Raw genomic sequence first — 23,701 nt, forward strand, 5'->3', positions numbered from 1 at the left:
CAATGATAAAATTTGAGCTTTCAAATAAAAATCAGAATTTTGGAAAACTTGCATCCACCACTGTGAACTTGATCGTTCCTAATACTTAATGACTCTTCTGATGAGATTTGGAGCTCTCTTATCTGACAACCCCAAGTTTTCATTATGTAATCTGAGAACTGAGAAGAGGGAAAAATGAGTCTACACTATACTATTGATTAGGCTATAGTATAGTCTGTACTATACTATTATAGTCTCTTACTTGCATATTTCCCATATACTTGCATTTTTACTCCAATCCTCCCTACACACTGTGGCAGGATTAATTTTTCTAAAGTACACTTGACATCATTCTATTCCATTTGTTAAGAATCTTAATTTATTCCTTATAGCCTACTGAGCATTTACAAATGCCCACAAGCATTCAACACTCTTGCAATTTTACCAAGATCAAAATTTTCATACTTTCCATACCCTATGCTTTAGCTGAATAGGACCTCAATTCTTTTAGGAAATCTAATGTCTGCGTTTTTGTTCAAATTACAATTACATTTTAGAGTCCCTGCTGTGCACCAACATGGGCCAGTGAAACCTACATAAGTTACATAGGATTTCTTGAATTCTAGTCCTCTCTCAATATCAACATTTGATAAAATGTCTTAAGATCCAACCTTGTAAATATTGTATTACACAGTGTATGCTTAAGGTTATGTCCTTGCAATCCATGTTCAACCATCCATAATAGTCTTAAGGGAAGGAAAAGTTGCTTAGAAATGCAAGAGTCTGGCATGTACATAAATGTTGCCTCTACACCTCTTATGGAAAATTCTATGTTATGTTCCTAACCTGAGCCCTGTGCTTACTAAGTGGGCAGTTTTTGTTGTTGTCGATGTTGCATTGTTTACTGTTTTTAATAGTTCCTGCTTTGACCTGACTCTTAACAACCCAAATGTTTTTTGCTTTGAAAGAAGGCATTTCAGCATGATCTTCACACACACCTTTGTCTTTTATTAGCATATATAATTAACCTGACAAATAGAAATAAAAGACCTTAGGGGATTATCAAGTGCCAGGGGCTTCTTATTGATATGGAAAACTTTGTGTTCACATTGGCACACTGATGCTCTCTTTTGCTCTGGGCTCCTTCAAAAGGTGCCAAAATACCCAAGCTATTAAAACCTGTTTTTTTAATTTACTTCTATTTGTTGCCATTGGAACTGTGTTGTGGAAACAGAGTAGGCTAGAATGAAGTCTTTTCATTCTGAAATCTCTTCTCCACCTTTTCTCAAGATTGACAGAAAAGTATCATATGTATTGTGCAGGAAATTGGTTCAAAGACTGAATCAACTGTATGTACTATACAATTTGTAGGACATTGACAAAGTGCTATACAGTCCTATTAAAAGTTATATTTTGAACCTGAATTTCTTCATCAATATATGGAAAAAAAGCACCTAGAGAACAGTTGACTTTTCACCTCAGCAACAATCCTTTAAGAAAATTAGGGAATTCACTCTTAATTCGTATTATTTAAAAGGTTCAGATATGTTAAATAATTTACTTTGCTTTCTAACTCAAGGTGAGTAAATGCCCATTCTGAGATTCCATTCTGTCTTTCTTGGTTTCAGTTTTGTTATATAGAATAGGTGTCTAGTAATGATCCTACATCACTAGTCAATTTGGAGCACTAAATGAGATAAAAGATGTGAAAAATTCTGGCTTGTGGTAGGTGTTTCCTAGGGATTGGTCTTGAGAAATATACTCTATTTTCTATCAGTCTAGATTTTTCTCACCTTTGGCCAGTACTTTGGCTAGTTCATTTCATTGTCTGGTGGGGTAACACAGACCTTTATCCCTGATGAGAATTAGCCCTTAGTGACCTAACTCTGGTTGGGTTGTGGCTGTTGTCACCATCCATTGATAATCCTTACTTGGCATAGATATAGTAAAAGGCCCTTCAATGAATCTCTAGAGTTCTACATACAGTATTTCCTGCTGCTCTCATCATGTAGTGACTTCTTTCTTTGCCTACTGGTCCACTGAAAGGATGTGCCCGAAGTAGCCATGTCACAGTCACAGTGCTTCCAGTTTAGTGAAACCATCTCTGAGTTTGGTAGGTGTGTTCCCCATCCCCCAAAATAAAGTCGTGGGGGCAGAAAGCACAATTGCGTAAGTTGGTCCCCGGATGTCAGAGAGGTCAAGCTTACTTTCACTTCTTGATACCTGACCCATGGACTCTAGCTGTTGTAAACACAGTACTGTATATTGTTTTTTGATTCAATGCATATTTCATGTTCTGGAAGATAGGAAGCAAGGTAAGATGATCTGTTACTTATTATTCATTGCTTCACAACTGGGACAAATACAAATTCCAGATACCTTAGCAGTTGGGTCCACTCAGCCTCATGAAATATTTCCAGTCAGGCTATACACAGATCCCAGGCCTTACAGCATTCTAAAAGAAATGAGGAGAGAGATTTTTATTTGCTTGGCTTGCTCATATTTCCTTTGTCTCATGACTTAAAGTTAACCTCACTGGGACTTAACTCATGTGCACTTCTAAGTTATATCATCTTTTCCTTTGACTGATACATTATTATTGACAGTATAATATTATTAGTACTGTTATTATCATCATTATTACTACTTTATGTTGGGAGAGAGAGGGGTACATAAATTTATGCATATGGCTATATAGTTCTCTATCTCTATTGTCTATTTATCTATCATTTATCTACCCATTATCATCATCTACCTGCCAATCTATCATAGTAAACACAATGACAAGTATATTTAATGGGAATGTCAGAGCACTGAGCAAGAAGAATTAATCCTCTTGGGGATCAGAGGAGCTAGCTAGGAAAAGGGAAGAGGGCTTGCCTTGACAGTGAATTTCAGCCACAGGAACAATATAAACAAAGACTCTAAGTCAAGATCCAGCATCAAATGTGCAGGAGAGCAGTTCAGCACTGTTAAAAAAGAAATTTCAAACAAAACAGTCAAGTTAAATAAGAACAGTATTATGTAGGGACATGTTCTTCTATTGAGAACGTTGAAATCAGTTTAGATATCTGTAACTTACTAAGTTGTTACCCTTTATGTGCTTCAAATTTCTTATTTTCATAATGGAAATAATAACATCTACCTCATAATATTTCATTAGGCAGCTAGCAAGCAATCAGTAAATGTTAGCCATTATTAGGCATAAGGAAGCCATGAAGCATTTTCAGTTGTAGAATGACATGATCCAATTTATGAAACTGGTATAGAAAATGGATTGGAAGGAATTAGGGTTCAAAGTATAGAGAAAAATTATTGGCTGGTGTGATATTATAAAAACTCAAGAGGTGATTGTGGCCTAAGCTAGGCTAGAGTCGATAGGTAAATAAAGAAAATATTTAGTAAAAGTGAAAGAGTTATTCAAACTGAAGAGAAACCAGAGAATATGTGGTGTATTTATTTATTTACTTGATAAAGTTAAAAAGAAAAAAATCTCATTGCCTTCTGAGAAAATTTTCCTTCAAGTCTTTTTTTAATTGATAATTTCTTTTCTTCCTCATTTTTACATATATAATTTTTCAATGAACACCATTATCTCTGTCTTCATAATGTATCTTAAGCTTCTCAATTTCTCTCCATTCCGACATCTTTTTTACTGTTTTGTTTCTTAGGGAAAGAACTAAGTAACACTGACTTAAATAAAGAGAAGATAGAAGGGGAAAAAAGTATTTAGAAGGCAAAATGTGCAAGACTTTGTAGTTAAACTGATTGGAAGTGGTGAGTAAGGGGGAAGGCTGTCTGAGATCCCATTCAGGTGTTTGGCTCAGGTGACTCAGTAACTGTGATGGAATCAAGTAAGATGAATACAATAGGAAAAGAGAAGAAAACAGAGAATTTTAAGGAGGAGGACATTATCAATAGTCCTGAACTTGAAAGGGCCAGTAAAGAAAAGAAATGCATTTATTGCATTTGCATTAGTGATCTTAGTGATGGTACTTTCAGGGAAGTAGTTGTTATTATTATCTATTTCTTGCGAAAGGAAAAAAACACAAGACTCAAAGTTGTTGTGAGAATCCCTCAAGGTCACACAATTGGTTAGATCTAGAACCCAATGTGGGGTATTTATTTATTAAAAACAGCCACAGTGGCAACAACAAAAATCTTATTGAGTGTTTACCATGTAGCAGACACTGTCCTAGGTACTGGGAACCTCTGAAAAGTAATGCAGAATTCCTATCTTCAAAGACCTCATAGTTTTGGAATTGTTTCATAGAAACAGTTATGAATTTATAACAGAACTGTGTTCAGAGTAAGAGGGCAGTGAACACAAAGAAGGATGCTTTGCTTGGGATTTGCAAAAGTTTTCAAAGTGGTATAGTTGTTAGGCTGACTCTTGGCTGGGATAAATTGGGACAGAGGGGGAGACAAGGTGGGATTTTGGGCTTGAAAGCATCAGGTTCAGAGGTGTAGAGGTGACAAAGAGCTCAGCATTGCCAAGAAATCACAAGCAGTGCTGAATGTCTAGATGTAGGCTGCTTACTGGGGAGGTTCAGAAGCAACATTAAGGATTTTAACCTTATCTTTAAAGAAGAGGACCTTAATGGTAATCTTCAGAAGGTCTGTGGAGTCCCTGAAATCCTACTTATAATTTTACTTTTAAAAAAGATTTTATTTATTTTAGAGAGAAGGGGAGTGAGGAAGAAAGAGAGGAGGAGAAACATCAACGCAAGAGAGAAACATAGATCAGTTGTCTCTCACATGTGCTTTGATCAGGGACCAAACTCCCAACCCAGCCATGTGCTCTGACCAGAAATTGAACCATCAACCTTTTGCTTTGAGGTATGACACCCAACCTACTGAGCGACACCAGACAGGGCTTACTCATAATTTTCAATAGGTCTATGTAGTCTCAGGAATTATGAGAAAAGATTCAGGAAGAAGATAATGACTATCAATGTCAAAAGATAACTGTCAATGCCAAATAAGATATAGATCTTATTTACTTAGTAGGTAATTGAATTCTATAGAAAGAAGTCTGGGCAATCTTCAGATGATTGTATACTTTCTACTCTGCTAGACAGTCAGTGTAGGTTCTCTGAAAATTAGACCATTAGATGTTCAAGAGATGTTTTTTTTTGGATAGTGTAGGAGACCATTCTGTGTGGCATGGGTCCCCCAACTCCCACTCAGAGATGCACAGGACCCACATCCATGAATAGGTTCTCCCGTGGAGAATCAGGCCTGCAATGTAATGTACCTAGGCTGCTTTGAGACTTGCTTTTGCTAAAACTCCCTCACCCTGAATTGAGACACCAAGTGCTTACTGTAACTTCCTAAAATCCATACTAAAACTCCCCAATATGGAGTGTAACTGGTTCAACTACTTTTCCCTTTTCATTTGCAAATATCCTTCTTCTGTGATGTGATTAGCGGCACTGGTTCCTTTGTTTTCTGTAAAAGGTAACCACCTAAAGCCAACCTATGCATAGTAAATGAGGACCATCATGCAATGTGTGGAGAAACCAAATAAAGGCCTGTCATGGTGAAGGCCACAGCTTTTTGCCCCTTTTGAGAGAAAAAGCCATGCTGTCCCTCTTCCTCCACTGGACTTGGTAGTCCGTGTGAATGTCTTGTATCTCATCCACAATGTGGCGGACCCCACGAGCCTCTGCATCAGATGGGGCAGGGAATGCTTGTGAAAGATAAAGGGGAAAGGAGCAGAAGTAGGCAGGAAGAACTTAAAGATCATGATTCATGTCTGATGTATATGAAAAGAGAGAAAGAGGGATTCTCAGACTATAACAGAGTTCTGCGAATGGTTTGACTATGCTGATGTTGAGTGGCCAAAAAAAGGTTTCCTGTTAAAAAAAAGATCCTATTTGGGATTTTCCTGCCATTCCCAGTCATTGTCTGGAAGCAGCTTGGAGGAAGGGTGGCCTTGACATGAATACCACATGAAAACCAAAGGTGTGGCCACAGGAGGCCGCCAGTCAACTATGCTCTGCACTGCAGGTCTTTAAAAGGAAGGTCTGGCTGCTCCAAGGTATTTTAGACTCAGGGGAAACCAAATATAAGAGAATGTTGACTGATTATATCTATTGTGAGAATTGTTGAATAGGGTCTGAGCTGAGGACAAAAATCTAAGTTCCCACAACTTAAAAATAACTATCAAGTCCAGGCTGGAGTGGCTCAGTGGACTGAGTGCCAGTCTTCAAACCAAAGGGTTGCTGGTTTGATACCCAGCCACAGCACACGCCTGGGTTGTGGGCCAGGTCCCCAGTTGGGGGCACATGAGAGGCAGCCACATATTGATGTTTTTCTCCCTCTCCATCTCCCTTACTTCCCCTCTCTCTAAAAATAAAAAAAAAATCTTTAAAAAATAAAAATAAATGTAACTATCAAGAATTGTGGGTGGAGTCTGCCATGCCTTACCCAAACTTACTAAATTCTGCCAGAATTGGCTCTGCAACAATTAGATCCCTTCTTTCCCCAACTCTATTAAGGGAAGCATAGTGTTTTCAATTACATGAAATGTATGATATTTCTTCAGAAGTGCCCTTTCATCTGAAAGCTAGGAGTGAAGGTGGGAGTAGAAAGTAGCTCTAAGGAGTTCCTTGTTGAGACTGGAATAGTTACAAGATATGGAGACTGACATTTTGCTCTTGGATGAATGGACTTAAGCTAAAGAATCTTTAGCCTTATTTGGATGTTGTCTTGGGAACTTGGTAAGAAAGTTTTTGGAAGAGTTTGATGTGTGAGCCTGGAAAGTAGAAAGTTTAATTAGTACAGAGAATACCATTATGGGGTTTCCTGAATGTAGGGTGCTTGCTGGAGCAAATGAACCAAGAAGCAAAGGAAAGTCTATAAGATTATCTGACTGGGAATATAAAAGTGGCTTTTCAGTCCTCAGGACAATGAAAAGACAACCTTAGCAGCACACAGTGCTCCATGTGAAGGATCCCAAAGGTAGAGAAGGGGTAGGAGCAACAGGGCTGTTCAGGAGATTACCAAGCATGGAGACATCCACCTAAAAGAATGCCTAGAAACATACTATTGGCGTGGTTGTAGGAGTTGGCTGTCCCTCTCTGAGGGGCTGTTTGGGGATGTAAGGGGTGAGGAGGAAGACAAACATCACTCCAGGAAAGCCCAAAATATACCCCATTTCCATAAAGTTCACTCTATTGTCTATTTACTAGGTAGTGTGACTCTGGGTATCTTAATCTTCTTGCTGCAATTTCCTCAGCAGTAAAATGGAATAATCTCACAATAATATTGTATTAGTTGAGTTGGTACATGCAAAGTTCTTAGAACTGTCTTCTACATTTTGTATTTCATCAATTCTCAGAGGACATCAATTGTGTTAGACTCACAATTATCTACATACCACTAAGAGAGAAAAAATGCTTATAATTAAACTATGATATATCATCAGTTACAAATCATGTTGCTATTTCAGAAATATTGAAGTATAAAATAATGTGTTTTATAATTCACAAACTATATAACAAATAATTCTCAAAACATTATAAATTATATTATTATAATTATAGTTATCATTCATTATAATTATTATTATTTGTGGAAATCACCAGGAGAAGATAAGCCAGACAAAATCAGGGCAAGATCAAAGAGCTTCCCCTTACTGATAATGGGACTAATTTTATGTGATGACCCCCTACTTCCTCTGTTCTTCTTTGAGTCCTTATCAAACTCTGGAATAAATAGACCCAGAAGAGGGAGCAGAAGGCGATGTATTTAGGGCTTCCTTCTGTGGCTGTGCAGGTTGTATATGGAACAACCATGGAGAGAGTGGGTCACATGGTGTACCATAGGAATCTTGCTCCCTAGCATTGAGCATTGCGTACCCTGTATGAATCTATGCGATTGCTCTCCACGAACCTCAGTCCAACCTGCCAGGTATCATTTCTGACCCTTACTCTGATAAGCCAGGGTCACCTGGAAAAAGGGGAAGTAATGAGTTTTAAATCAATTTTGAAATTAAAGTTTTCAACTAGACTTCTCAGTCATAAAAAATGACTAGAAATGATAAAATGTACTCAGGATATTGTAAAGAAATTGAAAAGGGTGATTTGTCAGAGTGTAGACAAAGGTGTTAATGACAGAAATACTAAATTATATATTCTTGTTTTTACTACACCATATTGAGACTCCTCCATAATCTGGTTCTAGAAAATTGAAAAGAAGTTGTCTTCTGAACCAGAAGAACCTCCACTCCTAAGAGAAACAACCAAGTAATAATGAGTTAAGTGCTATTGGAGAGGAGAGTTCTAGCAGATGCAAGGAGAAGGTAGAAGTTAGTACAGGAGACTGTTCTGCATTGCATGGGCCCATCTCCCACTCAGAAAGGCCAGTGGAAAGTGAAGTCCAATGCACAGGACCCACACTCATGGATAGGTTCTCCTGTGGGGAATCAGGCCTGCATTGTACCTAGACTGCTATGAGACTTGCTTTTGCTAAAACTCCCTCATCCTGAATTGAGGCAGCAAATGTTTACTGCGTATCTTTAAAGTAATTTCCTAAAATATATGCTAAACCTTCCAAGGGTGAGTGTAACCTGTTCAACCACCTATCCCTTTTCATTTGTAAATACCCTTCTTCTGTGATGTGATTAGTGGCATCCTCTCCTTCATTTTCTGTAAAAGGTAACCATCTAAAGTGAACCTGTGCATAGTAAATGAGAACCATCATGTAATGTGCCCAGAAAAGCAATAAAAGCTTGTCAAGGCAAGTGTCAGGGTGCTCTCCTCTTGAGAGAGTGGCCGTGCTGCCCCTTTTCCTTCACAGGATTCAGTATTCTGCGTGAACTTGTCTCGCATCTCATCCATAATGCTGAGGACTGCATGAGCCGTGGTCTGCATCAAATTAGTTCTGCTGGGCAGTAGAGGAGAATTCTTTAAAAGGGTGACATTTGGGGGAAAGAAAAGGGGAAGAGTCATCAAGGAGCATGTATAAAGGACACCTGGACAAAGCCAAAGGGGATAGGATTGAGAATGGGAGGTAGGAGTAGGTGAGCCAAGGGAAAATGGTGGGGGGATATGGAGACAATTGTATTTGAACAATAAAAAAATAGTGTAAAAATCCCAATAATAATTTAATTGAATATAGGTTGGAATGATAATATTTGGGGCATATTGAATTAAATAAAATATATTATTAAATTTTAAAAAATACAAGAAAAAGGTGACATTTTGAACTAGTCTAACACATGATAAATGGAATCCAAAGCCATGTGTGATTTCTGTAAATGGTAAAAAAAGAAATACTTTTAAAGAAGAGTCCTTTGGTAACCTGTATATTATGGAATAAATTGTATGTGTCCCTACCCCGACCCCATATATTCATATGTTGGATTCTTATCCCTCAATGTGACTGTTTTGGAGCTGGGCTTGTGAAGAGATGATCAAGTTTAAATACGGTCACAAGGATGAGGCCCTCATCCAATAAAACTGGTGTCCTTATGAGCAGAGAAAGAATGGCACCAGAGAGCTCCTCTGGCTATGCTCAGAGAAAGGCCATGTGAGGTTAAAGAGGTCATTTCCAAGCCAGGAAGAGAACTTTCATCAGGAACTAAATTCTAAGCCTTGTTGGACCTTGATCTGGGACTTCCAGTTTTCAGAACAGTGGAGAAAAGGAATTTCTGTTATTTAAGCTACTCAATCTAAAACACCAATCTATGGTATTTTGTTACAGCAGCCAGAGCAAACTAATATACTGTGTCTACTCAATGTCTGGCTCCATTCAACTAACTCTAGCCCACAATTCTAATTTAATTGTAATTTTAATCCATAATTTTCCAACCATACAGAATAACGTAGCTTTTGCTTTGCTCTTTATCTATCAAATTTCGCTAGATTCCCACTATAGTCCAGTGAAAATAAGTGATTTCCCCTCTTACAAATAAAAAAATATTGAGGCTCAGAGAGTTTCAGCTGATAATTTGCTCTCAGTTTATTGTTGTTTCCACTCAAATCCAAATACTGCTTTAAAGTCAAGGCAAAGGTCAAGAGCTCGGCAACCCTAGGTCATAACAGCTGTATCTCTCCTTTTCAGCTATATGTTGTGGTAATTTCACAGGAAAAAAGTAAAGTAAGGATTATTTTTAGAAGAGCAAATCTTCCAGAGTGTTGGCAATTTTTTGAAACCTTAACATGATAAAGTCATTGACTCTTTGGGAGGGAGGTACATAGAAAGAAGCATTTATCATAGCAATACAAAGGATAATCCTAGAACACATTTAATCTATCTTCTATTCAAACTGTTTTTTCCAAAGATATGCTTTACAAGTAATTATACTAAGGCCTTAATTAAGAGCCTTATCAGGTATGATGCCTCAGGTGTCTCAGGTGCAATTTGGACAGTGCAATTATTAGACTGTAAAAACAGCTTCAAAACCATCAAGCAATCACAGTCAGTCGTGGTTTTGAAACAAAAATAGCAGCAATTGGCATTTGGAACTGTTACCTAGTAACTTGTTCATGTTGATTTGGGAGTTCAATTTTTACAGCAGAAATGAGGACTTCATCTCTGGAGGGCACTCCCACCTGCCAGATTACTGATCATCTTCAAACCAATCCCCAGTCCATCTTCTTAGTCTTCTTGCCTCTTACCCACAGAATCACAGCAGGGTCCATAAACATTCCGTGAGACCACAATTCTACAGAGACTCTCCGCTAATTCTCTCCTACCATGCTTTTTCTTGCTCTTCTTCAAACTGTATTTAACATTAACTTGTCATCTGGATTGGTTATTGATCTCACTGGAGCACACTGAGGAACTGGTTAAGGGGCTCTACTCTTTAAAAAGTTTACTTGCTTGAATTTACAAAGAATGTTAGTGGGTCTGAACTGTGCGAGTGTAGGATTTAAGACAGGCTTGTCCTTAGATTAGCAAGTGACATACATCAGCATATTCCAGGTGAAAATGAGTAGGGCTTCTTACAGTCACGTAGCCATGTGCCATTCACAAAATTCATTATCAGGCATGTTTTTGGTTTTTCTCTTTCGTTCCCTTTTTCCCTTTCTTCTTCCCTTCTTCCCTCTTTCTCTACTTTTCATCCTCTTTTGTTCCCTCCTCCCTCCTTTCCTTTCTTTCTGATTTTTCCTTGTCCACCCCTTCCCAACCTTTTCTTCAGCAAACATTTAATAACTGCTGGGCTCTGTACCTGAACAATGTGAATTTAGAACCAAAAGATTGTTCATTTCAAAGTGCTCCCTGTTTATGGGGTTGACAAGGAAAGAGGTGATTCTAATATTGATAAGGCTATAGAGAAAGCACAAAATGTTCTTTCAGCAAAAAGCCCCTAACCCCAAATGAGCTGGGTGAGGGTGAGGTTGGGAAGGGCTTTTTGCAAAAAGGGACCCCTGAGCTACTTCTTAAAAAAGGGATTCACTTATTTAAATAAGTGATGAATGGGAGAAAGCTTTCTAGGGAAAAGGATCAACAGTACAAAGGATTACAAATAAATGTGTTCACATTCAGAAAAACACAAATAGGTGTATCTGGCATAAAAGTTAAGGAAAGTGATGAAAGGGGTCAAGTTGAAGGGCAGGGAATGGGATGTTGAGGGTGTGATCAGAGAGGAAATGGTCAAATCATGGAAGTTCTTATGTGCCACATAAGGGAATCTGGATTTAATATTGAAGGTAATAAAAGTTCTAAGAAGGGAAGTATCCCAGTCTGGTTAAAGCCTATTTAGATTTTTAAGTCCCTTGTCTGTCTTCATGATTCAACCAAATGTCCAGAGTGTTGATGCATTCTTAGGCTTCACCTGACCTATGTGCTGCTGAGGCTACACAGAAAGGAGAGCCATTGCTGAGTCAGCACTGCAGGGAGGAGGGTGTGTGAGGAATAGGGATTATTCATGGGCCTGTGCACTCTTCCAGGTGCAGCCTTGATTGCCCTGGACTGGGCCCATTTGTAACGCAAAGACACGGCAAGAAAATCCATTTTCTCATTTTCAGAGCCGATTTTTTCTCCATGCTCAGGCCATTGTTACAAATTTAGGCTAATAAAGTGAAATAGGAGGCAGAAGAGCAAAATGGAATTTCTGACGACTGTTTGCAAAAGGAATTTTTAGATACCAATTTGTGAACTCTTATATTTGGAAGGCAATGATTCAAAGAGAATGTATATTGAAGACTTGTGGTATAAAACAATGGAGGATGAGTTCTAAAGTCAGACAAATCTGAATTTGAGTGCTGTGACCTTGAGTAAGTCAGCTAGCTTCTTTGTGTCACAATTCTCTTTATCTGTAACACATGAGAATAATGCTGTAGGAGGCAGGATCATTGGCACCAATTCTTCACCTCTTCCTGTATTTTTTACTCTTACCTCATGACTGCAGTTGCCCCTACTACAGGAAGATCTAGAGGAATGTATTCTTCCCTGTTCTTTCACTTATGGTTTAGTCATATGGCTTGCTTTGGCCAATGCAACACGTTGGGGGGAGATACAGTGTGATAAGTTTAAAAGTTATTACAGGGTTGTCTTCCCTTCTTAAACTTTTGCTTTGCTGGGAGAAGAATTTCCCTAGGATTTTACAGCCTCCTCAGCCTGGGCCCCAGTGAGCAAACTTACACCTGACAGCAGGAAGCCAAGCCAGGGAAACCTGTAGCTTAAATCAGAGGCTGTTCAGCTGTGTCCTAATTGACCCACAAACATGTAAACAAGATGAATAATTTTTAATCACTGAGTTGTGTGGTAATTTGTTATTCAGCAATAGCTAACTTATATAAATACTGTGATAGGCTACTTCTAAAATGACTCCCAATGATTCCTTCCTCATGATAGACTGAGAGACAATATCTCCTCTCCTTGTATGTGGGCTGGGCCTACACACATCATGAACTGCTTTGTACCAATAGGATATGACAAAAGTAGTGGGATGTCACTTCTGAGATGAGGTCATAAAAGGTCATGACTTCTATCTTACTGGCACTTTTCCTCACTATCTACTTACTCAGTCCAAAGAAGATACCTGCCATATGAAGATACCTGCATGGAAAGGAACTAAGGATGGCCTCTGGCTAACAGCCATTTGGAACTGGGTCCCTCAGTCAACAGCCTACGAGGAACTGAATCCTGCCAAAAAAACACATTGTGAGCTTGAAAGCAGACCTATCCTCAATTGAATCTTTAGATGTGACTGCAGCCTAATTGGACACCTTGATTTCAGCCTCTTGAGAGACCTTGTAAAAGGGGACATAGCTTAGGCTTCAGGCAGATTTATGACCCTGTAAGAGTCATAAATTTTAAGCCACTTAGTTTTAGGGTAATTTGTTCCCTGGGAAAAATACATGAAATCATACAGATAGGTTGTCATATGCAGAATAACGACACCCTGAAGGTAATCATCCCCTAATTCTAGGAAACTTACATGGCAAAAGGGACTTTGCAGATGTGATTAGCATCACAGACCTTAAGATAGGAAGATTTTCCTGAGTTAGCTAGTGCACTTGTACTACCATATTTTGCTGTGTATAATGCACACTTTTTGCCCAAAACTTTTAGGAAAAAATAAGGATACACATTATACATGGGTAGTACTAATTCCATTTCTATATACATATTTTTATTTTTTTATTTATGCTTATGCATTAAAAGTGTAACTCTAGGAAGCAATAATAATATCCATATGCAAAATAGTACCCTGGGATATGATAATCTGTTTTGTTTCTAAATACAAATAAAAAAATGAATTAAAAAATTGAAACAAAAGATATTTTTCTTGAAAGTTTGGGCCAAAAATGTGGGTGAGCATTATACACAGCAAACTGTGGTAATCACATGAGTTATTAAAAGTAGGGAATATTTTCAGTCTGTCAGAAGAGGAAGGGAGGCAGGGAGAGAGAAAGTCATATTATAATGAAAGAAGTGTCAGAGATAAGGTGAGAGGGACTAAACCTGCTGTTGCTGACTTTGAAGGTAGAGAAAGGGGGTCATGAGCTAAGGAATGCATATGGCCTCCAGAAGCTAAAAAGGGCAAAGAAATAGATTCTCCCCCAAAATGGAATGCAGCCGCAGTAACATCTTGATTCTAGCTGTCTAACAACAGTACTGGAGCCTGACCTACAGAGCTATTACAAACATTTTATCATGTTTCAAGTCTAAGTTTGTGGTTATTTGTTAGAGCAGCAGTAGAAAATGAATGGAGTAACCTATTTGGTCTTAATGACTATGATTCTGTTTTTCTTTTCTCTTCATTTCTGAAACAAGTGGATTTCATTTTGTGTAAGAGCAGCTTGTGCACAAACTCTATCGTATTATTTGAAGATTACTGAGAGAATATCTATAAGCCTTTAGAACAATGATGTAGTAAGCAGTCAAATGTTAGCTAGTATTACCTTTATGGTATCACTGTTACCATTATTATTGTTTAGAGGTTCTGGTTTCAGTTGTCTATTCCACCAGGGAGTCGAGTGTTCTTTATTTTACTGCAGAACTATGATATAAGCTTCAGTGAAAAGCCTTGGACATAAGACATTTTTCCTCCTAGGAATACTAATGCTCAAACTTAAAACTTTACTATTAAAGTTTAGAATCACTTGTTATAAACTTGTATTTTCCTGAAAAATAATCACAGTTTGAGGTATTTTCTCTTATGGTTAAAAAGAAATCTCAGGATATAAGAACTCTCCTTAAATACCCCATGGGCTGTCATATGGAAGTAGGGGCAGATTTCTTTTTCTTTCTGTGTGATCTCATTGGGTAGGAGGAGCAATGGCTAGAAGGTTCAGGGAAGCAGAAGAATCACTAGAGCTGCGAACAACTCCAGAGACCCTGTCAAGAGACTTATGAACTATAGAATCAGCAAACACCAAAAATCAAGGTAGCTTGTGCTATCACAGTTATGGTCGAATGCACACTCTCAACCCTGAAGGACATATATTTGTTCTACCCTCATGAAATAATCAACATTATTTTTTATCACAGCATTAGTTATAATAGCCCAAATAAAACAGAACAACTACAAGACCAGTTGCCATGGGCTACAGAGAAAGGTTGAGTAAATCAACACATATACACTTTGGGTTATTATACAGATATTAATTACAATTCAATGTGAAGAGTTTATATGACATGAAAAGTATAGTATAATTTTAAAAGCAAATAATAACCCTAAGGTGCTATATATTCAAGACGATAACCACCATGTAAAACAAATAAACAAAGGTGTGCTCAGAGGATAGAGAGACTATAATGAAATATATCTCACTAATAACAGATGTTTTCTTTTGGGAGAGGAACTCTGAGTAATCCTCCTCATTTGCTTTTCACACTTCCATTTTCAACATATTTTCATAATGTGAAAATATTAATTTTAGATTGAGAATGCAATATACTTTATTTTTTAAAGTGGACAAATGGTGCTCTCAGAATTTGATTATTCAGTATACATTTTTATTGTCCCCAAGGGACTCCAGAGACTCTACTGTGCTTACACATGTACCCACTCTAAAAACCCACCATGCAAATTATTCAAAGTGTTAAACCATTTACATGTACAAATAAATAAATAAAAGTAGCAAAAGAAGTTCTATCCTTATCAGGCTCTTGCTAAATATGAGGTAGGAAGGTATTCATAATGAGGTCTTTTGTTCATTCTTGAGTGGTGGAAGTAGACTATTTAGTACCATTTCCCAAGAGTTTACTCTATGCTAAACACTTTACATATATTCTCTCATTTTAATATTCACAAATTAAGTATTCTTTTCTCAATGCCAAGAGAAATAGGTTAAAGCTTATCCAAGGCTACCCAAACAGGAACCTACCCAGGCAGGAATATGACTATATGTTTCCAAAGCCAAGTCCTTTTCTCCATCCCATGCCACTAATACAAAGAGTATGTAATGCACCATTTTCTCTGCTCTGACCCAAACCATCAGCTTTGCCTTGTTATGAAAGTGATTGAGCCTCCTCATTTCTCTGTTATGTTATGTTTCTTTATGACTCCTTTGACAATTTCACAGTGGATCAGGCCAAAACAGCTTGAAGTTGGGTATTATATTCTTCAAGGTGTTAAGATTGCCTCGCTATTTTATTTTCCTGGACTATTTTCCTCTAGGCTCCATGTACACGGGCTTTTGGTAAGTCAGATATTCTCCACCTTCTTTTAAATTTTATTGAGGAGGAGTTTATGAGGCACTACTTTACTTCACAGGACATTTGCCCATGTGAGTCTAGGAGATTGGTTTCTGTTGACTGAGTCAAGGTGGATACCTAGCTCAAGGGCAGTCAAGGGCCTGGCATAATAGATCTGTCCAACAGGGATGTTAATCATCAAATGAAACAATTAGATCTGACCTCAGTGAATATGAGTAGGATATATAGAGGGAAAGACAGCAATTAGCAATGAGGGCAGAAGCCATAATGCACATAGAGGATGGGAGTTACTGGAAATCTGAGGTGACAGACCACATGAATAACCAAATGAGTAAACAAGGAAGGAGACTAGCCAGGGATTTGTCAGTAGTAGCAGAAGATGGGTGAGTCATGGTAATGGCAGACATCAGAGAAGGGCACTGGACATTTACTGCTGATGCAGAAGCAGTGGAGGCTGGTCACTAGAATAGCCCTCCAAGACTTAAGCAATGTTCCATGTACCCAGAGGCCAGGATTTAAAGGAATTGAAACTTATTTATCTGTTTATTCTTAAACAAACAAGCAAAAACATACAAATCTGGTGTGGTGTAGTGTGTATGTGTGTGTGTGTGTGCGCACATGCATGTGCGCACACGCATGCGCTTATTTCTGGTCATTTGAAATAACCTGGTCAGCAGGTTACACTGGCTGAATGGTGAAAGGTCTCTCCTGACCTCATAAAATAATGGATAATTGATAATGCCTGGCCAGGAGAGTTTCCTCCAAATTCCCTAATTCTATAGTCTGCCTTGCTTGGGGAAAAGAGAGGAGAAACACTAAGAATATCACGTGTTTTCAATTTTTTTTCTAAACCTCAGACTTTCTTATTTGATGTTTTTCATTAATACAGTGAACAATGCACGTGCTTAATAGTGCAGATCATAGTCCCATCTGTCTCCCAGACAGGCTTGGTGATATTGTGGGAAGGAGTTTAGGACTGGGAATTGGAAAACTGAAAGTCATGCCTTATTTGTGCCCATATTAGCTGTGTGATTCCTGGCAAGTTACTCGGCTCTTTGGATTTGGATTTCTTCATCCCATTAAATGAGAAGAATAATTGTTCCTATCTTCTTAACCTTTAGGATTTCTGTGCAAATTGAAAATGATTATACATTTGAAAACTATAAAGTAGTTGAAAGAGCTAGTATTTTTCTTTTTTTTAAAAATTGTTGTTCAAGTACAGTTGTCTCCATCTTCCCATCACCAGTTTCCCCTGCCCCACCCACCCCCACCTCCCAGCCTCAATCCTCCCCCACTTTGGCTTTGTCTATGGGTCCTTTATACATGTTCTTTTACAACCCTTCCCCCTGTTACTCTCCTCCCCCCTCCCCTCTGGTTACTGTCAGTTTGTTCTTTATTTCAGTGCCTCTGGCTCTATTTTGCTTGCTTGTTTGTTTTGTTGATTAGGTTCCACTTATAGGTGAGATCATATGGTATTTGTCTTTCACTACTTGGCTTTCTTCACTTAGCATAATGCTCTCCAGTTCCATCCATGCTGTCAGGAGGGTAGGAGCTCCTTTTTGCTTTCTGCCACTATTCTATTCTGTAGTATTCTACTGTGTAAATGTACCACTGTTTTTTGATCCACTCATTTACTGATGGGCATATAGGTTGCTTCTAGCAACTTGGTTATTGTAAATTATGCTGCTATGACCACTGGGGTGTATAGGTTCTTTTGAATTGGTGTTTCGGGGTTCTTAGGGTATAATCCCAGCAGTGGAATTGCTGGGTCAAAAGGCAGTTACATTTTTAATTTTCTGAGGAAATTCTATACTGTTTTCCACAGTGGCTGCACCAGTCTGCAATCCCACCAACAGTGCACTAGGATTCCCTTCTCTCTATAACTTCTCCAACACTTGTTGTTTGTTGATTTGTTTATGTTGGCCATTCTGACTGGTGTGAAGTGGTATCTCATTGTGGTTTTAATTTTCATCTCTGGTGGCTGGTGATACTGAGCATCCTTTCATATGTCTCTGGGCCCTCTGTATGTCCTTCATGGAGAAGTGTAAGAGCCTAGAAATAAACCCAAGTCTCTATGGTTGATTAATATTCAACAAAGGGGGAAGAAGCATAAAATAGAGCAAAAACAGCCTGTTCAACAAATGGTGTTGGGAGATCTGGACAGCTACACATAAAAAAAAATGAATGCGACCACCAACTTACAGCACACACAAAAATAACCTCAAGATGGATAAAAGACTTAAATATAAGTCGTGACACCATAAAAGTCCTAGAGGAGAATATGAGCAGGAAAATCTCAGATATTTCACGTAGCAACATTTTCACTACTATGTTCCCTAGAGCAAGGGACATAAAGGAAAGAATGAACAAATGTGGCTTCATCAAAATAAAAAGCTTCTGCATGGGTAAAGAAAACATAAGCAAAATGAAAGGGGAACCAACTTTATGGGAAAATATATTTGCCAATGATACCTCAGACAAGGGTTTGATCTCCAAAATATATAAAGAACTCACATGACTCCACTCCAAGAAGACAAACAATCCAATTAAAAAAATGGGCAAAAGACCTGAACAGACACTAGTATTTTTCTTACCATCAATAAAGACAGCTTACTAATAAGCCAGTTTCAGAATGGAAAGAGTTTTAATGAAAAGTACTTTGATGTGTAAACCTCAGCTGGTCAGGCCCAGAAAACAAGGTGAGAGCAGTGATTTTCAATCTTTTTCATCTCATAGCACAGAAAAATTAATTGCTAAAATTCCATGGCACACCAAAAAATATATCATATTTTTTTGCTGATCTGGCAAAAATAGATACAATTTTGATTCATTCGCAGCAGACAGCTATTGTTGCATTGGCTATTGTTATTTTTTAATTTGACAGTCTAAGGGAAAACAGGTCAGTGCCTCTCACTAAATAGGTATTGCATGTTTTAAAAATCCTTGCATCACATCAGTTGAAAATCTCTGTGTTAGAGAAACCTCATGAACCATTTGCTAGAAGGGCTATGTCAATGTCACCAGGCATTGAAGAGCTGGAAGTGGTATTTGGAATAAGTTAACAATATCTTAAAGCAGCCATTGATAGTGTGTGGTTTCCCAGTGGCCTTGTCTTTTTCATGTCTCTTTATGGGTTTCACAGAGAAGGAAAGGACAACAAACTGTCAGTGAGAAACCTGCTTACAACATACCAGTGATAGCCAGTCCAAGGTGTAGGTCAGGAAAAGCAGTTGCTTCTTTTGTGTTGACTGTAGAAAGCCAAAAGCCTTTACCTGAGTAGCCATTCCAAGAGCAACTATTGTCCACATGAATGACATGTTTCACTTTTCCAAGGCCTTTGGCTGAGGTGTTGGCTCATATTTGATTACCTACCCATCTCTCTAGTCCAGCTGAAAGGGCAATGCCATCAACAAGTCTTCCCTGGTTCTCCTTAAGTGAGAATTATCTTTCCTTTTCAGATTTCTTAATGCTTTACTTGTTGTGCTTTTGTGGCCCTAGCACTTTTTACATTGTATCATTTCCTGTCACTGGAATGTTATGTTACATGAGGGTAAGCTCTGTTTCTGATTCCTCTTTTTATGCTCCAGAGTACCAATCTTCCTACCTGGCACAGACAAATTTCTCAGAAAGCGATCAATGAACACATAGGTATAGACTTGTAGCAAATAGGAAAATAGAAAGAACAGGGAAAAATCTAATTTATGAACAAACTATACCCTTGGAAAGTACAAGTCAGCTCTTGGAAATATAGATCTTCATTTCCCATAGAGAACATTTTAAAAGGTGAGTAGATTGTCATATCAATCCATTTTTCCCTGGGCTAAAAAAAAAATCCAGTTTTTGTACTCATTCCTTTTATCCTCTTACCACCAGAGCCTCTTTCTTCTTTTTGAATTTCATTTTTAAGTATTTCTTTGACAATTTTTAGAAATTAGTTTAACTCTCTAGACATGATCTATTAGCTTGATATTCTGTGGACAGAGTATGAGTCTCCATCCCATTTACCCTCATTGGCTTTCCCCAGCTGACCCTCCCACATCTGACTGACCCCAAAGATCCTTCCACCAGATGGCTTGGCCTTGCTCTAATTCTCAGTAACAAACCAAAGTAAAATAGTCTTAGCCTCAATTAAGAAAACAGCTTCCTCTTTTATTCACTGATTCTCTATTTTTGCTCCATATAATATTTCAAGTATTAGTAATATGAAAGCTTGTGTACCAAGCATAGTTTCATTTAATTCACACTACAAATCTTGATGCAGATACTGTTAAGATTTCTGTTTTACAGAAAAAAAAACTAAGACAAAGAAGTAAGAGGAATTGTTTCAGCTCACTTGACTAGTTAGTGGTATAGCCAGTCTTTAAACCTAGACTTGCCTGCCTCAAAAGCCATGGTTTCAATCACCATTCTAGTTCATAGCAACAGGAAACAATCCTTTGAATGTGGGATAGGGAAGAGGTCAAGAAAATTGGGTAGAGGCCATACTTTTAGCACTGGACTGAAATCGGAATTCTTACCACTGAGATCCTGGATAACTGATTTAATCTCAATGAACCTATTTTCCATAAAAATAAATGGGGATGGCTAAACTATTCCTTTATGAATAACAAATGAGGTAATATATTTGAAAGGTCTAGGTTGATGAAACTATTCAGCAAATAATTTATTTTTCTTTATTCAATGTTTCCTCTTGCCCTCTGTATACTTGAAGTGTGGTGACCACAAATGCCTGTTTCCCAGTCCTCATTTGGATACAATGAATTATATGGGGACACTCTGGGTGATGATAGTGTTCTTCTTGCCTGTGTTTTTGCATAGTGGAATCTTTCTAATTGCAAATATGATTGCATTGCCCCTCTGCTTAAAACATCTTTCTTTGCCCTAAAGATAAAATCCAATGCTTTCACAGTGGTGGATGAGGCCCTTCATGATCTGAATCTGTTGTATTTGTATCTTCCCCAGACTTATTTTGTGTCCTGGTTATAACATTTACCTGCAGTTTCTGGAACCCTTATACTCCACTCTATAACTTTGCAAATCTCTTTCTGTCCTTGTGATGCTTTTCATCCTTGTCATTGATATTTATCACTCTTTTTGTTTTTCTATCATCAGGACCCTTTTGTAAGTATAGGGAATCCTCCTTTTTAAGACACGTTGTGGGACAGTCTGCATTACTGCATAGGGGATAAATTATTACCCACTACATTACAAACATCTTTGTAGCTAAGACATAGGCATATTGTTTAGGCTCTGCCAATAAACATTTGGCTCAGGAGCTCAAGACGCAGAGAGAGAAAAAACAGGCATTACCTGTGTTGTCTGACAAAGACAACAACAATAGGAGCTTCAAGGTCAGAGAAGCTAAGTCCAAACCCTCTCTATTTCAGTTACTAGTTGTGTAATCTGATACAAACAAATTTTCTTTATGTTAGTTTTTTTATCTGTCAAATGGTGATAATAATAGTGCCTACTTCCAAAGAGTTCTTGGAAGGATTAACCATACATACAATGTGATTGAAACAATGCCTGGCACATGGCCTATGCTCAAAAATGTTAACTTTTATTACTATTTTTATTAATAATGGTAATAATAGAAATAATAATAAACTATATTCTGCAGCATCAGCTTTGGTTCTTGCATCTAAAAGTTGTGACCAAAACATTTTCCTCCAGCTATGCTGAGTTGGACTTATGCATTAATGTTTAAGTTGAGACCTTGCTCCTTCTAGAAACCTTTGCTCTATCTGCTGCCACATTTAGAGACCACTTCTCTGAACTTACCTTTCATTCTGTTAGTAACAGAGAACACTTACTGTATTTTATTTAAATTCCTAGTTCTTGACATTCTATCCATCTAGATGGTGAACTTCTAGGCAGCATTGGCCACTTCCCCAAACTTCTATCTCTGGAGTCTAGTTTAGGCAGTACTTTGGCACCTTGAAAGTGTTCAGTAAACATTTACTGGATGAATAAGTAAATATCCTGCCACCCTTTGAGATCCTGCAGTGGGAGATTCAGCCAAGTAGAGGAGTCGCTGATTTCTAATCACATGCTCTGGCTCTTCCTATGGACTCTCTCCTCATGACGCCATTTAAGATTGCAACAATCAACATCCATATTAGCTCTGATGATCCTGAAATGTTCTCAACAATCTGAAGAGAGTTGCAATCAGACTCATAGGGAACAGACTGTCAGAGGAGAGGGGTTTGGGGGGCTAGGTAAAAAGGTGAAGGGATTAAGTGAAAAAAAAACCCTCACAGTTAACAAAGTACAATAATATGGTAATTACCAGAGGAAAGGGGGTGGGGAAGGTTGAAGAGGGTAAAGGGGGGGATAAATGGTGTTGGAAGGAGATGAACTGGTATGGTAAACACAATATAATATACACATGATGTATATAGAATTGTTCACCTGAAACCTATATAATTTGTTAACCAATGTCACCCCAATAAATTCAACAACAAAAAAGAGAATTGCAATCAATATATTTCACTGCTGCAGTGCTCCTGTCCCCAGTTTGGGTTTAGGAGATGGACATCATTCCAGAGATTTGATCCCAATCACTGTTATTGAGCTTTCCTTAAAGAATATCTTATAAAGTCAGGAGGATATGAAGCAGTTCCCCAGGTCAGGGAGCCAAATTTGTTATAAAAAGAAACTAGGTGCTTCAATTTGCCCTTCTCTGAGTTAGTGACCTGAGGCAGCACCATGATATGCTCTAGCCCAATAGAATTACTTGCTGGTGCTCTATTTAGGGCTGAGCATGTATATATTCTTGCTTTTGTTTATGCTATAATCTTGGTTTCCCATGGTTCCTCACTTTTTGAAGTATAGAACCTCAATGTGTTAGCAGGGCATTCATGGCCCCTCTAAACTGAGCCCCATCTACCTAGTTGTATCTGCTATCATGCTCTATCAGATCCCCTATCCTCTATGTAATTAATTATTCATACATTCCTTTTATGTCTTTAACAATAATTTATAGATTATATGCGGGCATGGTAGTGACTCTGATTGTATTTCAGTCAGTAGTAGAAATAGGCACTTAAAATTATAAAAATAAAAGTAGAAGTAAAATTATAATAAATATCCTAAAATTAAATTATAATAAGTATCTAAGAATGGCAGGAGACTGCATGCCAGGAAAACAAGGAGAGCATGATCATAGATGGGTTCATGAAAGGTAAGAGACATTTATAAAGCCCTTTACAAGTTTCTTGAATCTAGGTCATGTTGGATGTCATTGCCATACCAGTGGGGCTTAGAACCAGGGCCAGAACAGAGCAAGCATACAGTAAGTGTTGATCAAATAAATTAATCTTAATAAAATGAAAAAATTGACCCTGACTAAGGATACACTAATCTGGACAGTGTCTCATAACTAATTTCCATTCCCATTCTTTGGTAACAGTTGACAAAAGCACAGAGGCACACATACATTTATACACATTTGTCTATAAGTAAGTATTAATATAATTATAGTACTTTAAAGTGTACAATGTTTTTCTATCAATACTTCAGTGAATTGCACAGAAGACCATTAATGGAGAGGTATAAAATTCATCTTTGTGTATTAGAAACTCAGTCTTTGAGAGAGTTG

General features: G+C 37.9%; 1 long non-coding RNA gene across 2 annotated transcripts in view; it reads left to right on the forward strand.

Moving 5' to 3' along the window:
- Positions 1 to 2,193: 2,193 nt before the first annotated feature.
- Positions 2,194 to 23,701, forward strand: part of LOC123816469 — a 53,309-nt gene continuing 31,801 nt past the window's right edge. For both annotated transcript variants that reach the window (XR_006785282.1, XR_006785283.1), the window contains exon 1: positions 2,194 to 2,294. This is a non-coding gene — a long non-coding RNA (uncharacterized LOC123816469). The remainder of the gene's footprint in view (positions 2,295 to 23,701) is intronic.

Source organism: Phyllostomus hastatus, unplaced genomic scaffold (genome assembly GCF_019186645.2).
Source record: "Phyllostomus hastatus isolate PE091 unplaced genomic scaffold, TTU_PhHast_1.1 phas_contig_209, whole genome shotgun sequence".
NCBI classification, from domain to species: domain Eukaryota; kingdom Metazoa; phylum Chordata; class Mammalia; order Chiroptera; family Phyllostomidae; genus Phyllostomus; species Phyllostomus hastatus.